Source organism: Mesocricetus auratus, unplaced genomic scaffold (genome assembly GCF_017639785.1).
Source record: "Mesocricetus auratus isolate SY011 unplaced genomic scaffold, BCM_Maur_2.0 Super-Scaffold_100008, whole genome shotgun sequence".
Classification (NCBI taxonomy): Eukaryota; Metazoa; Chordata; class Mammalia; order Rodentia; family Cricetidae; genus Mesocricetus; species Mesocricetus auratus.
In genome coordinates, this window is record NW_024429192.1 from 31,645,307 (window position 1) to 31,656,823 (window position 11,517).

At 36.8% G+C, this 11,517-nt stretch overlaps 1 long non-coding RNA gene across 2 annotated transcripts in view; it reads left to right on the plus strand.

The window, feature by feature from the left end:
* LOC110342151 overlaps nucleotides 1-10,991 on the plus strand; it is a 34,589-nt gene extending 23,598 nt beyond the window's left edge. For both annotated transcript variants that reach the window (XR_005878891.1, XR_002384159.2), the window contains 3 exons: nucleotides 8,907-9,048; nucleotides 9,484-9,594; nucleotides 10,053-10,991. This is a non-coding gene — a long non-coding RNA (uncharacterized LOC110342151). The remainder of the gene's footprint in view (nucleotides 1-8,906; nucleotides 9,049-9,483; nucleotides 9,595-10,052) is intronic.
* Nucleotides 10,992-11,517: the final 526 nt, after the last annotated feature.

Consider the following 11,517-nt stretch of genomic DNA (forward strand, 5'->3'; position numbering starts at 1 on the left):
ATTGCTTTTCCAGAAAAACCATTGAAATTCCTCCAAATATGTATACTTCTAAATATGTCTAATATAAAAATGAGAGCCCAGTATTCAAGTTAGACAACCCATTTGTTCATTAAATAAACAGGATTCACATGATCCTCATGTGTCCTGTAATTGTGTACGTGTTGATGCTAATGGAAAGGTGTTTATACTTTAAATTTGTATGCCTTTCTGAGTGTGTTAATGCACTTTATGGGAGAAAGTACCAGCAACATTACACAAGCAGAAACATAAACACACATAATTTAGTCTATGAAATGTTAGCCCAACAGCCTCCAAAACAATGCAGAGAAACCCTGTCTCGTAAAACCAAAAAAAAATGTTAGCCTATATCATATTGATTATCAGTTTAAAAGTTTAATAGCTTTTCACATGAAAATTCCGTATTTTAACTTCTTCTGGAGTATATTCAAATGCAAATTTCCAGGCCAAAGATTTGGTGTGTAAAGAAATTTGCAACAACTGAACTCTAGTGGTCTGGGATTTTGCATTCTTTCCATTGTTCCTAATTTAGAAGTGGCATGTTAGTGCCCTTATGAAAAAGCCTGGCTTATTAAATTATAAGGTCAGAAGGAGGTTTCATTCAGATCTGTGTTAAGGATTGGAGAAAAAAGATCAGTGTTTTGCATGTTTCAGATAAAATGGATTAAGCAACGCTGTCACTGGATGCTAAAAAATTAAATATATCTAAGCATGGTGCATTAGGGTAAAAATATTAACGATAAGATGGGAAGCAATCTGTGCCAAGACAGAATTCAGAAATACCAACTACCATATATAAGTTAATAAATGAAAAGCATTACCACTGTCCACCAGGCAGGGTTTGTTTTCTATGTCACAGTGCACAGAAGCCCTATTCTTTGGACACACATAGCTTAACCACAGTTTATTTGGGAAATTGACACTCTATGGTCATCAGATAGGGCATGGTGCATATTACTGTCATTGAATCATTGCCAGAAGGCAGGTCCTGTAGAAGCTGAAACTACCACATGTAATTTTATAGCCCCTCCCTTTACCCGAGTTTTGGCAAATGATATTGGGGTCCCCTGTCAGATGCATTATCCCAGAATCTGACTCAAGTAAAAGGGTTTTATTTTTCTGAGGATAGTTATATAAAGCAAAAAATAAATTCAAGTTCCATAAAAACACTCTATGTAACTGCAGCCACTTGATATTTAACAAAAGTAGGAAAAAGGTGTTGGAAAAATAAACATTAGCCTCATTAAAAATGAGGGTTGAAAACTGTACACACACACACACACACACACATATACACATACACACTCATATTGTGTTCTGTGTCTCACACTGAATAAAACTCATTTCAAAATGATCGAAATTCTTCATTCGCTGTCATTATTGAGATCAATTATGTTACTCAAAATGGTTAATAAATTTCTAGTGTGGACTGCTACTAAGCTTTTGATTATTTGATCCTGGTTAGTTATACAATTTTTATAGTGCTAACTAACTTACCCCATATTCTCTTTTTAGAGAAAGCAAATATATCAATATCTAAAAGACCAAGTATTGATCTATCTTCCAATAAAAACCTTGAAATAGCAAAATTCTAAGAGCAGGCTTTTTCCTATCATAAGTCACTATATTGGCTGTGACATAATATTTTCTGTTAAAAATACTTGTTATTTTCTTTTCTAATTTATTTTTATAATTAACTGTAATCTGTCTCTCTTTCACACACACAAACTTGCTTTTTATGTTCTACTCTTGGTTTGATGAGGATTTCTCTAACAATATAAATAATAGTCTTCAGTATCATTTATGTTATTACAAAGAAGACAATAGCACCTTTTTGTATATTTTATAATATTTTAAATAATTTATCAAATCGTGGACCTCCTTTTGTATCAATCTTTTTTTCTAACTAGAAAATTAAAATATGGAGCTATCCACATTTATAATAAAAACCCATAAAGCAAACTTTGCATCCATTCATATTCTGGTGTTAGTGCCTTCCAGGTTTTGGGAGCTGTTGAACTTTCTATTCCACAGTGCAACCTCTAGCCCTCCTTGAACAAGATTAATATGCCTTTATGATATTTCCACTCCTCTAGGCTGGCTTTTTCTTAGGTCTTGAGATTCGAGGTGATATTAAAATAAATGCTAGCAAGACAGGAAAAATAAAAATAGCACTTACATTTCTGAGATTTAAAGTCTGGAAGTGAGTATCTTTGTCACTGCAAAGACTGTTAAATAAATAGCAGTATCAAGTTCTTACAAACAGTTTCATTAATTATTCTTTTGGATGGCATGAAAATTTTAGTTATTTCAATTTAAAACAGAGTTGTAAAAAGTACTTATTATTCTATCAAGTGGCATGAATTCTGTCAGCGGCAAGGGTTCCTGCACTGAAGTAGAAGCCAGGTTAAGAGTAACTACCAGCAGAACTTGAGAGAATCTGAGTCTTTCATTATATTACAGTGGCCTTGGAAGCTTTTTGAGGGAAAATGTTAAAGATTTGAATGCAATTGTCATGGATTGGAGATCCACATTTCATATGTCCTGCTTAAAAGATGAAAATACCCCAAGTAAGCATCAGGTTAACCTTCCCTTAGTCATCCAGATAGCACAGTCCTGCTTTCTCATGTTGAAGACTTCACGTATAATTCTGTCTAAATACAGCTGGATGCCATTAAGCCATTGCAAATGGAGTTTAGAGTAAATGTTTCAGCAAACATTATATGAAAGTAGAAATGTGTCCCTATTTTTGTTTACTTGAAATTGGAATGGAGAGGGAGAGTAATGAAAGAGATATCTTGATAGATGGAGTCATTATGAGTTTAGGGGAAAACCTGGTGCCAGGGAAACTCCCATGAACCCACAGGATGACCCCAGCAAAGACTCCTAGCAACAGGAGTGTGTGAGAAGGTGCTTGCACTGACCTTCCCTTGTAACAAGATAAGGGGGTGAGGAGAGGAGGGAGGAGATAATGTGGTTGATGTTTAAAATGAATACATAATCAAGAAAAGCAATTTAAATAGACCTATAACCCCTGATGAAATAGAAGCAGTTATCAGAATGGGAAAAGATATTCACTGACCCAACATCTGACAGAGGGCTAATCTCCAAAATTTATAAAGAACTCAAGAAACAAGTCTCCAAAACACCTAAGGATCCAATCAAAAGGTGGGGTACGGAACTAAACAGAGAATTCTCAATAGAGGAGGCTAAAATGGCCAAGAGACACTTAAGAAAGTGCTCAACATCCTTAGCCATCAGGGAAATGCAAATCAAAACATCTCTGAGATACCATCTTATTCCTGTCGGAATGGCTAAAATCAAAAACACCGAAGACAATTTATGCTGGAGAGGATTCGGAGAGAGGGGAACACTCCTACACTGCTGGTGGGAGTGCCAACTCATACAGCCACTTTGGAAAGCAGTATGGAGATTCCTCAGGAAAATGGGAATCAATCTACCACAAGACTCAGCAATTCCACTCTTAGGCATATATCCAAAGGAGGCAAATTCATACAACAATGGCATCTGCTCCACTATGTTCATAGCAGCATTATTTGTAATAGCCAGAAACTGGAAGCAACCTAGTTACCCCTCAACTGAAGAGTGGATAGAGAAAATGTGGTACATTTACACAATGGAGTATTACTCAGCAGAAAAAAACAATGGAATCTTGAAATTCGCAGGTAAATGGATAGCACTGGAAGAAACCATCCTGAGTGAGGTAACCCAGTCATAAAAAGACAAACATGGTATGTACTCACTCATATATAGATTTTAAACATGGATCAGGAGAGTGCCAGTCTGCACTTCCACTGACAGAGAGTCTGGGAAACAGGAAAGAACCTAAAAGGTCTCCCATGATCTTAAATAGGTAGGATTAACAGAGTAAAAATGGCAATCCTTCAGATGTAATGCAATCGCTATCAAAATCCAAGCACAATACTTCACAGATTTTGAAAGGACAATACTCAGCTTTTAAAGAAAAAGAACCAGGATAGCCAAAACAATCTTACACAGTAAGGGAACTTCAGGAGGCATTACAATCCATGACTTCATGCTCTACTATAGAGCTATAGTACTGAAAGAAGCTTGGTATTAGCACAAATACAGTCAGCTGGACCAATGGAAGCAAATTGAGGACACCTATGAACACCTGATCTTTGACAAAGCTAAAACTCTACAATGGAAAAAAGAAAGCATCTTAAACAAATGGTACTGGCATAACTGGATAAGCACATGTCAAAGATTACAAATAGATCCCTGTCTATCACCATGCACAAAACTCAAGTCCAAATGGATGAAATACCTCAACATAGATCCATCCAGAGTGAACCTCTTTGAAGACAAAGTGGGAGGAACCCTCGAACGAATTGACACAGGAGACTGCTTCCTGAACATAACACCAGTAGTACAGACACTGAGATAGACAATTAACACATGGGACCTCCTGAAGCTGAGAAGTTTCTGTAAGGCAATAGAAACTGTCAACAAGACTAAATGGCAATCCAAATACTGGGAAAAGATCTTCACCAACATCACATCAGACAGAGGGCTGATTTCTCAAATATACCAAGAACACAAGAATTTAGTCACCAAAACACCAAATAACTCAACTAAAAAGTGGGGTACAGAACTAACCTGAGAATTCTCAATAGAGGAATCTAAAATGGCTGATAGACACTTAAGAAATTGGTCAACATCCTTAGCCACTAGTGAAATGCAAATCAAACAACGCTGATATATTATCTTTCACATGTCATAATGGCTAGAATCAAAAGCACCAATAAGAGTTTATGCTGGAGAGGATGTAGAAGATGAGGAACACTCCTCCATTGCTGGTCGGAGTGCAAATTGTACAGGCACTTTGAAAATCATTTTGGTGGTTTCTCTGGAAAATGGGAACCATTCTACCTCAAGACCCAGCAATTCCATTCTTAGACATATACCCAAAGGATGCACATTTATACAAAAAGGACATCTGTTCAACTATATTCGTGGCAGCATTATTTGTAATATCCAGAACTTGAGAGCAACCACATGCCCCTCACCTGAAGAATCGATACAGAAAATGTGGTACATTTACACAATGGAGTACTATTCAGCTGAAAAAAAACAATGGAATCTTGAAATTTACAAGCAATAGGATGGGACTAGAAGAAACCATCCTAAGTGAAGTAACCCAGTCACAAAAGGACAAACATGTTATATACTCACTGATATACGGAAATAAGACATACAGTAAAGGATTACCAGACTACAGTCCAAATCTCCAGAGAAACTAGGAAACAAGGACTGTACGAGAGACATACATGGTCTCCCTGCAAAGAGGAAAGGGACAAGTTTCCCTGAACAAATGGGAAGACTGGGGGAGTGCGAGTGAGGTAGAAGAAAGATGAGTGGGGAGGAGAACATGAGAAATCAGGAAGATTGAGGGGGGAGAGTATTATGGGAGAGCAAGAAAAGAGACACATCAATAGAGGGAGCCAATGTAGATTTAAGAGAAATCTGGCACTAGGGAATTGCACAGAGATCCACAAGAGTGACTCCAACTAGGGACCTAAGCAGTAGTGGAGAAGCTACCTTAAATGCCCTTCCCTTATAATGAGAATGATTATTACCTTAAATGTCATCCTGAAGCCTTCATCCAGTAGCTGATGGAATCAGAAGAAGAGATCCACAACTAAGCACTGAGACAAACTCCTGGAATCCAGTTTCAGAGAGGAAGGAGTGATGAAAAAGGTGTCAATGCAATGTTAGGAAAACCCACAGCAACAGCTGACCTGAGCAAGTGGGAATACATGGACCGCAGTCTGATACTTGGGGAACCAACATAGGACCAAACGAGGCCCCCGAACATGGGTGTCAGCTAGGAGCACTGTGCATTCTATGTGATCTCTGGCAGTGGGACCAAGATATATCCCTAGTGCATGAACAGACTTCAGGATCCCATGTCCCATGGAGGGATATTCTCTTAGCCTGGATACGGGGGGGGGGGGCTAGGCCCTGCCCCAAATGACATTACAGATCTGGATGATCCCTCATGGAGGGTCTCATCCTCCCTGGGGAATAGATAGGGGGGACTTGGTGGGAGGCATGGAAGTATGGGAAGGAGAAGGAACTGGAATTGATGTGCAAAATAATATTATTTCTAATCTGAATAAAATCTATAAAAATAAAATGGTATTTTATAGGATATAAGTGACAGAAATGTAGATTAGTGCTATGTATAATAACAATAGCAATTGAGGTTGCTAATGAATATAAAATACAAATACCCGACAGTATTTAAACAGCTCTTACAGTTTGTTAGGGAGTGAAGAATACTAAGATATATAAAATTGTAAACATTTCTGATGTTAGCCATATAACTGCTATGTTTGCTTTTTATTACAGCACAGATTTCTTTTATTGTGATTGACTGGATCTTGTAACTGTTGCATTCACAACATACCTCCCTTATTTCTTGCTTGCTTTGTTGTAATGAAACTGAATCTTGTGATGGCCCACTGGTTTGCTTAGTTCTATTTGGTCGTTAGTGAACAAGACGTTCTCAGATTTCTGGTGCACAATATGATTCCTGTGACCCATTTCCAGATTTTATTGCATTTTATGTCTTTGGCTAGATTGAGAATCTACATTTCAGTTAGCATACTGCCAACTGAACCCATATCGACACTTCTTGGGTGACCAAGATCCATAGACTAGATATTCTAGAGAGCTGGGGTAAAACCAAATACTACTGATCTAAAAAATATAGTGAAAAATCCCTCCTAATGATATTCTGCTATATTCAGAAACTAGTTCCTTATTCAGCCATCCTCAGAGAAGCCTCCTCAACCAGCAGTTAAGTTAAGGGATCCACAGTCAGACCTTATACACACCCACACCCACCCACCCACCCCCACACACACACACGAGAGAGAGAGAGAGAGAGAGAGAGAGAGAGAGAGAGAGAGAGAGAGAGAGAGAGAGAGAGAGAGAGGGGGGGTCTAAATGGGATTTCTCCATCAAATCCCTCCTCTCAGAACCTAGGGAGTCCACAAGGAGAAAGAAGAGGAAATGGAAATAGTGTAAAGAGCCAGAGAGGATGGAGGACACCAGGAGAACATGGCCCTGCAGTTGAACTGATCAAGACTTATATGCACTGACAGATGCTGAAATAGCATGCACAGGGATGGCATGGGTCTGTATCAGTATTTTTATGATACTCCTGAATATGTGACCAAATGGGCCTCTGACTCTTCTGCCTTCTCTTGGTCTTTTTTGCTTCTATGGGTTTGCCTTGTTCCACTATGTTGTCATTGCTTTTGTTCTGTCTTATTATGTTTTATTTTGTTATGCTTTGCTTTTTTCTCTTATAAACCTGTTCTTTTCTAATGACAGACAGAAAGGGAATGGATTCAAATGGGAAGAGAAGTGGGGAGGAACTGAGAGGAGTAGACGGAGGGATAATACATAATACATAGGATATATTGTATAATAAAAGAATCTATTTTAATACTAGGAATAAAACGATAAAAAATGATTGTTTTAAAGAGTGACTTGGTTGATTAAACACATACATATTTAGTAATTTTGATATTCGTATTTTTATCAATGAACTTGTAATAATTTAAAAATATAACTGAGTGGCATAGTAAATTCATGCAATCCCAACATTTATGCTGTGACCACAAGAAGATTATGGGTTCCAAGTAAGTCTTGACTTCACGGAAGTTACTGTTTGAAAGCAAAGAATCTCACAAAGGCACATTTATAAATTGCTAAAATAACATGTTAAACACATTCCTTAGGAGATGCACAGGGAGAAAAAGTTATCATTTCTCATGGGAAAACTGAGGCAGACAACTTTTGGAATTAGGTGATGCTTATGATGGAGTCCTAAAAGAAAAACCAAAGAACTGTTTCCAAGAAAACTGATGGAAGATGATTATTTCAGAGATAAGAGTCATGAGTGAAGCAAGGGAAATGTGACATCTTTTGTTTGTGGAAGATAAAAATAGAGAACACAGTCTGGTGTGAAAAAGGCTGTGATGAGCAGGTTAGGTACAGGAAATATGAACAAGAGTTTTCACAGAATTACACAAAATGCTGTAGAAAATACATCACATAGATATGGAAATACCATTCTTTGAAGATGTAGGTTAGTTCAGCTGATTTGATAGACATCCATTTTCTTCATATGATCACCTCTAAGGGAAGCAGAGATGACAAGGTCTTGTCTAACTCTGCCAGTAGGAATTGTAGCTTGAGGTGGCATTTGTTATGGGAAGAGGACTTGTGTCTGAGATACACTTAACAGAGTGTCCCCTGTTAGAAATTGCCCATAAGAGAGTCCAACTATGTTGATCGCAAATCCAGGAACCAGAAGTTAAAACCAGCTGTGGGTGTAGTTAGCCTTAGTTCACATAGCATGGTTGATAGATGGGGATAGGTAGAGCATTTCTATAATGCCATTTTTGTTATCCCAGGTATTTTCAGACTTTGTATAATATCTGTGTATTTCAAATTATCACAGGAACTTCACACTTATCAAGGTGTTTGTCCTATCGATTTATTTTATAGTTCAATGATTTGTTTTGTCCTGAGTGCTAGGTAGGAATACTGAAGTAGAATAATATAATTTTGACAAGAATAGTGACAAATACCCTATTTATATATATTTATATCTATATTATATGAATCTATATTCATATTTCATGGTTATCAAATGAAAAAGGTCTGTGATTTCAACATTGTCATTGGAAAATGAAATATACTTGGATCACTTTGGGTAATATGACAGCAAAAACAAAGATGAATGTCAAATTACATAATTAAATACATAAATTTGTTGATAAAAACCAAACAGCAAGTTGTTTTCATAACTAACTTCATCAATGCAGATGAAATGAAGGACAAGTATTTGGAATGAAGGGAAGAATTGCTGGTCGAGGGAGATGTGGTTTTCTTGCCTCTACACAGGAAAGAACAATGAGTTGTACTTCCTGCAAACTGGGATGACCATTACAGACCATCCATCTGTATGTAAGTATCAAGTATTTGATATCTGGATTCACTTATGTTAGGATGTTAGATTTCAAAAATTTCTGTCTAAGTTGCTGACTCAAAATAGAAAAAAAATGAAAAACTTAATTTTAGCTTGGTGTGAAGACAGATTTTCCCATTTCTGAAATGACCACAAGCATACTTTTCTTCCATTTTCATGTTGCATTTATGTGAAGCAGAATTATCACCATCAACTATTATATAACCAAATTATGGATCAACCCTGAAAAAAACATTAAAGAGTCTCTGTGTTCTGCAATATCAGATATTCACTCAAGATTTATTTATGCTGTGAAAATAAGCATATCATCTCATTGTACATGTATTGCTTATACCCTTTCAATTCATAAAACTATTTACAAACTAGAGATTAATTCTAAAATTCATTTATTTATGACATTTTCTTTGAGACAGGGCTTCTCGGTGTGTCCCTAGCTGTTGTGGAGTGGAACTCACTTTTTAGACTAGAGAGGTTTCGAACTCAGAGATTCAACTGACTTTGCTTTCCAAGTATGTAGATTAGAGGTGAGTGTCACCACTGACCAGCATCTTTATGATTTATTATCAATGTTTGACTCTATATTTATTTTATATACCTTATACTCTGGATTTCCAAAACTTTCTCAGGTAAGGGATGAGTGGGAAATATTGAGGAGTCTTGCCTTATCTAACTGCTTGAGTATCCTGAATTTAGTACTTATTGGTCCCATCACTTAACAGTGTGGAGGGTAGCAACTGCTCCCTAGGAAAGCTGAGAGTTGGGATACAAACAATCACATTTTGTGGGTGGAGAGTCTTTGGGAGCGCATGCTCTGCCTGGCAACATGGTCTACAGATTTTATGGATCACTCTTTTATCATCTTAGTGTTAACCCACTGGACTGGGTCTGTCTAAATGGAAATAAGCATACTGCATATTGCTTGGCACTATGTTTAAAATGTGAGCAGATGCCATTCCTGATTGTACTCTTTCCTGCACCTCAGAAAAGCTAGGTAAATTCCAGCAGAGGCTTTCATGGAGAAAGTGCCAACACTGCGGCAAAGAAGACTAAACACAGAGATTAAAGTGCAGAAAGGAAGAAAGATTGATGAGGCATGAATCCTGAGAGTCAACATCAAGATCTTAAAAACCAATCTCTTGCTTTATTTGGATCTGGTGGGATTCGCTAAATTCAGAAGCAACGTGATGGAAAGTCCCTGTTCTGAGCAAGATGAGAGGCATTCAATTCTGCCCTGGCTACAGATAAATGGCATGGAAGGAAAAGTCGTGAATCAGTAAATACAGTGATCGAGAAAAGCAGAGGAAAGCCGATTTTCCTGGCCTTTCAAGCATTTCCTAGAGATGAATGACAGTAAAAGGAGACTGGAAAGCCCAAAGACCCTGCTATTGAATACAGTAACAAGGAAGACTTACAGATGTTAACCGGCAGCGCTAGGAGCTGAAGATGCAGCTTCATTTGGGCAGAACACGTTAGCACCAGCATTGTCTCTTACACATCTCTGAATTAATGAATCCTCTGAAAAATTTTCAGTTATCACAAAAGTTTGGAAAATTTTTATTACAAAATTCTTCTCATTTTAAATATTTCTCAGAGATATTCATTTTCCTAGGAGGATAAAGTTGTTTTATTGTGTATTTTCTTACTGTTGCTAGTTTTGTTTCTGTTTTGTTGATTCGATTAGTATGGTTATTAAGCAAATGCTAATGTTTTAGATAAACATTGATATGATGTAAATTAATGGAAGGATACCTGTAAATCATTCTTTTTTCAGAAATAAAGGTATGTTTTGCAATTATCTTAGTAAATAAATTGTTAAGCACATTTTTCTTTCCTATGGAATTGCTTTTCTCACCTTAAGGTAACATTACTCCCTTATTCTTCCCTTTCCATTGGCCTCTTTTCTCCCTCACTCCGCACTTTTTTTCTGCCACAAATATTATAGATCTTTTAAATTTAACATAATTCACTTTTGGCAGCAAACTATTTAGATCATGTATTTTAAAAACTAGATAAGAGTCAACAAGGGAAAAAATCTAAAAGTAAAATCTTATTATCCCCCAAAATTGTATTCCATTGCAGTCCCAACATAACATTACACATGGTTTTACCCTCTTGACTGCTTCCCTAATAGTGTTTTCACTTATGTTTATAAAGGAAGTTATCTATTATAATATTGGCAAATCAGGATCTCATTTGGGACATAGTCTAAAAATAAGATCCTTGTAAATGAAGAGTATGAAACTGGAAACATTGAAACTATTTTTTATTATATAAAATGTGAAATTGGTTCTAAAATATAAGTTGTATTAGAGCATCACTATTACAATATGGTTTCTATTTATTTTTGATTAAATGAGATTCTTCCTGTGGATGGTCAGTGGAATTTCATGGCTCATACGGATTGATTCCCCTTTTCAGTATTATGGCATCTGACTATTCTCTGCCTT